We start from the raw sequence: 5781 nt of genomic DNA, 5'->3' as shown, positions 1-5781 counted from the left end.
AATTTGGTGAAAAGCAATCCGAGTAAACAGTAATTAAGTCTAAATATGCTGGCTTAAAATTATTCTTTTCTGAATATATTAATACATGAACGGAAACTAAAGTTGTGTTTGTGTTAGAATATCCGATGGATTGGGCTTCTTTAGGTTGAGAATTAGTTTTGGGCTTTAAGGCTAAGAAAGAGTAACACGGTAAGGGACTAAGAGTAAAATATTGGTAAAAAAATTTGGTTTTTCGGTTTAACCGAAAATCGAACCGTTAAAACCGAACACCGAACTTTTTTAAACTATAAATCGCAAACCAACCGAATAAATCAAAAACTGAAACTGAATAAACCGAAATATTCGGTTCGGCCGGTTTTTTCGGTTCGATCGGTATTATGCCCACCCCGGTTCGGTACCCAATAAGAATCAGGACTAACCTCACTGAAGTAGTGATGAGGTTCAAATCATGTGATACTCACTAGTCAAATAACATGTGCAATATATCAACATAACAAGTGATAACAGTTAAATTCAAGTAACAATAATCTCACCTTAAACAAAAAAATAATCTGTTGTAATATATCAACAGAACAAGTGATATTCAATTAAATTCAAGTAACAGAAAGTATAACAGAAATAATAACAATAATCTCAACAAAATAAGTGATAACAATTAAATTCAAGTAACGACTCAACTTTAACAACACGCAATAATATAGAAACACACACATATGGCACCTAGTACCCATATTATCAGTCACACTCGCACGGCAAATACCTCGTGTCACAATGTAAATCGCACTCGCACAGCAAAGGCCTGATGCCAATATCAATCACACTCGCATGGCAAAGACCTCATGCCCGTATGACAAAGACATCATGACAATATCAATCACACTCGCACGGAAAAGACCTCACACTCGCACTACATAGACCTCGTGCCATAATATAATCACACTCACACGACAAGGACCTCGTGCTCGCATGGAAAAGACCTTGTGCTCGCACTGTTCGTGCCATAATATAATCACACCCGCACGATAAAGATCTCATGCTCTCACTGCAAAGACCTCATGCTCGCACGATAAAGATCTCGTGCCACAATATCATCACACTCGCACGACAAAGACCTCGTGCCCGCACGACAAAGACCTCATATCCAATATGATTAACATATCCACATGTGCCACAATAATCACAAAATAATAATGCCAAAGTTTTCATCACGGATCTGAGTTCATAATTTATCAACAAAGAGCACAAGGACATGAAAAATAGTAAAATACGGATGGATATTTAATAAATAAAATATTACTATGGCTAAAACAAGTGTAGTGATCATGTTTACATAACCACAAAACTATCAAGAATGTTTCATAAATAATACATATTAATATCCTAAGGTCTAATCCCATCACAAGCCACACGTAGCATATGTGTACACGCTCGTCACCTTGTGTACACGTCACTTTTCACATAACATAAATAGGCAATAAAGGCCAAATCCTAAGGTGTGTTCCCCCCCACAAGGTTAGGCAAATTACTTATTTCAAACAAGCCAAATTAATATTCTAAAAATGTCTTCCCACAAATCGACCTCCGAATAGCTCGGATTTAGAAAACATAACTCTATAACATCAAATAATGCCATATGAATCAAATCCACATGATAAAGGTCGAATCTTTAATCAAATACTCAAAGTCAACAAAAAAGTTAACCCCCGACTTGCACCCCAAAACCTTGTCAAAACTCACAAATTCCGAAAACCCATTCGAATATGAATTCAACCATAAAAGTGTTATCCAAATCCGACTCTAAATCGATGTTCAAATCTCAAATTTTCACTTTAGAAAAGTTTTACAAAAAATATCCCAAATTTCACTTCGAAATTCCATATTTTAGGCGTAGAAATCCATGGGGACTCATGATATCTAATCAAAATCAAGTTAGGAACACTTACCCTCATGATTTGGGTGAAATCCATCTCCAAAATTGTCTTGGTCCGCTCTCCAAGTCACTAAATTTGTAAAAATGAGCTCAAAATCTCAAAATTAGGCATTAAATACCCCTGTGAGGGCTCCTTCTTCGCGTTCGCAGTCACCAATCTTGCGATCGCGGTTTACAAGATTCCCAACAGTAATAAAGAGTAATACAACTAAGCTATGATATCACAAAAAATAATTACCTGAACAATCTCCTCACTCCATATTTGAAGTTGTGCATTATCCTCAATATATACAATAAATAACAAGAGGGTAAAAGAGACTTCCTAGTAGGCTAAAGGCTGAAGCATTAGCAGTTCTCGAAAAACTTAGACTTCTCCTAAGCATGATCCTTTGTGCGGGTACCCCACACTTAGTTCCAACCACCTGTTCGATTTTTTACACTCCTATTGGCTTTGAATCCATGCTCCTACACCAACTAAAAACACAAAATAACACTACAAAGAAAACACAATAAAAAAATAAACAAAAATAAAAAGAAGCAGTAGAATTGGGTTGCCTCCAAACAAGCGCCTTATTTAACGTTGCGGCACGGCACCATCACTTTTATCACTCTTTCCTCCATTTTGAAGATATGAATTGGGTCCCCAATTTTGCATCAATTTTCTATCACGTTCCTGGGACGGTGGTACGAATACAAAAGAACCAAGTAAATAATGTCGCATCTTGCACTTCTTGGCCTTTAAGTGAGGGATGTAATTTTGTCTCCTTGGCATTGTAAATTTTAGAATATATGCACTTTGTTCCTCATCCATTGACTCCTCCATAGGCTCGAAAGGATAAATTCTGATGTCACCAACCAAACATAATGTTGAAAAATGATTACAATGAGGTCCGGTACGCTCCAACTCTAAATCCCCTTCACTTTTGACATCCTCACTTTTGCACACTTTATCAACTTTGGCATCATTAATAATGTTTTGGTTGAATGGTTGGAACTCCTCTTTCTGCTCCACAAGCTTGCCAGTATCCACAATAATATTTTGTTAGGCATCAGACGCCTCAACCTTTATATTCAATTGAGCCTGCAAGTCATGGATATCTGAGCCAAATTGGTATATCTCTTGCCTGAACTCTATTCTTCCTTCTATCAGCTGTTCTACCATATCGAAAAGACCATTACGTAGAAACCCATAAAAATTTATTAGTTGAGCTTGTTCCTCTAGCCAAGATTGGCTCACTATATCTGCTTTTTTAACTTTTACCCCTTGTAGGAACTCACTATCTTCGTCGAGTTGAGGTTCTTCTTGAAATTTGGTCAGTAATTCTTCCATTCTAGCCTACAGTACTTTGACTTCTAAGGCAATTCTTTTTTGAATTTTATCTTTTTGCTCAATTATTTGCCTTACGATATCCATAATACGAGCAGTGCGTTCCACATCCTCCACTTCAGTGCTCCTATCAAACTAACAAACATTATTAGAAAAATTATAATAAAAGATCGAAGAATAATAATACGAACTATGACAACCATCCCAATGGCCACCTTGACCACCACACACATTACACATATTCCACACAAAATATTGATATGGTTCACCCAACTCGCTCCCGAAAATATTGTCATAATTTTACCACAAATGCGGTCCTTCACAATATAGACAATGATTACCAAAATACGAGTAACCAATATTCGACCAATTCTCATTCCAATATGCCATGTCAAAAAAGATAATAAAATGTTAAAGTAAGCTAAAATTTAAAAAAACTTGAATAGACAAAATGTAAAAATTTAATCTAGTAAAATAGTTAATTTTCAAGTTCCCGAAAACGGCGCTAAAAACCTTTTGCTCCCAAATGCATACACAAGTATACGTGGTCGAAAAGTAATAAAGTGATAAGTAGAGTATTGTTCCCACGAGAACTTGTGATTAACTATCAACTAAATTAAATACAACAATTAATCTATTCAAGTGATATTCAAATTGTGATTATTTAACTAAACTAATCTAGAGTAGTAAACTATCAGATTAAAGAAAATACGTCGGCAAGCTTAGATAGGAATTCAATGGGCGAGAATATTTCAGAGCTATGGGTTAGCTAACAATCCCATCGAGTCTTCCACTTAAATTGTCTAATTAATTTATGTGGTTTATTGATTGATTGGGTTAATATTACTCATAGTATTCTCGCGAAGTACTACTCGCCTGTTCAAGCTAACCTAACACCTATATTTCTATGGAATTAGGATTAGCAAGAACACATTAATAATTCCTGTATAGTAACCAAGCAAGGCGATTATGTATATTCCTATCCTAACCGCAAATCCGTTCCCGATACTCAGGTTCAAAATCTCGCTCTACTCAATCTTATATGAAATCTAAAATTTTCTCTCCTGAGTTCAATCCTAGATCCGTAGATAGTATTTAATTGATGATCAAACAATCAAATAATTAAGTGCACGATTGAATAAATAAACCAATACGATAAAATTAGAAGAAATATTCAAGCTTCAACTACAACGTTCATGTAGTATCCACAACTCTAGAACTAATAAACTATGAGATTAAAGGAAGAGAAGAGAAGAGAAGAAAAAACTAGTTAGAAGCCTCCTCCAAGCATGGTTTATGTTCCCGCACGTGAATTCTCCTTTAAAGTATGTTATCTCCCCTGCAAATTAGGTTTAGGACCCTTTTTATACAAGTTTGGATCATTTATGACCAAAAAAGATCTCCTAGTCTAAATAAGACAAATTCCGAGACTGAGCGCCCTTAGGCCGCGAGTTGCGCTAGCCTGGACGCTGAAAATTGGGTTTCTGGTTCTAGCGCCACAGGTAGCATGACGCGCTACCCTAGATGCTAGAATTCGACACTTGTCCAATTTATTCTTTCTTAACTCCAACTCATGGGCATTCAATCCAATTCACTTCCAATTGATTCCTACATATATAAACACTAAAATATAGCTTAACTAATTGAAATTACACATTAGAACCAACAAGAATAGAGCAAAATGCGAGGCGGGTCATATATAAAAATATATACTTTTTGCCAAACATCAACACCCCACACTTAAACTCTTGCTCATCCTCGAGCAACCTAACCTTTACTACCTTAACCACACAACTCAAGATACCACATCATAAGGGAGCATATGATCATTAAGCACACTATACCTATGACTATGGTTGATACCAACAATTAAACATGGACATACATATTTACACACACTTCCAAACTTCTACATGCGCATCCTTAAACAAGTTTAAAGCTTCAAACAACTTTCCCATAATCACCTTACCTCAAAGAATTACTCATCATCACTAAGCACTCTAAGTTAGCACACTCACCCTAATAAGAGAAGTTTAATAAATCCACCTATCCGTCATGAGATCATGTGCCTTCACCAATAAACAAGAGAATAAATAGTCCACATATTCAACTCAAAGGATCAAATATAATTTAAGGACTCACACACAAGAACAAAAATTCACTCTCTCTCACAAAGAAATTCATATGCATCCCAAGGTCGTACCATATGCTTACCCGTAGTATAGGACTCGACTAATCTAAGTTTGCTAAATCTAGGATCAAATAAGACTTTATGGGTTTTAATGTATGCTAAGGGACGGGTAGGATACATTTGGGTAAGAGTGACTAACCCACCTAAGCACTTTAATACAATACAACAATCAATTCAAGCGCACTTTATCATAACACAATCTTCATAAGTTCCATCTCATTACCATATCACAAGTAGCTTTTCTTTAAGCACTTCAATATTGTCAATTCACTAGCTATGCGAAAATATACTTGAGAGATGTGTTTTTTTTTGTTTACTTTTTTTTTTTCATTT

The sequence above is a fragment of the Nicotiana tomentosiformis genome, chromosome 9, assembly GCF_000390325.3.
Source record: "Nicotiana tomentosiformis chromosome 9, ASM39032v3, whole genome shotgun sequence".
Taxonomy (NCBI): domain Eukaryota; kingdom Viridiplantae; phylum Streptophyta; class Magnoliopsida; order Solanales; family Solanaceae; genus Nicotiana; species Nicotiana tomentosiformis.
This window is presented reverse-complemented; position numbering follows the sequence as displayed.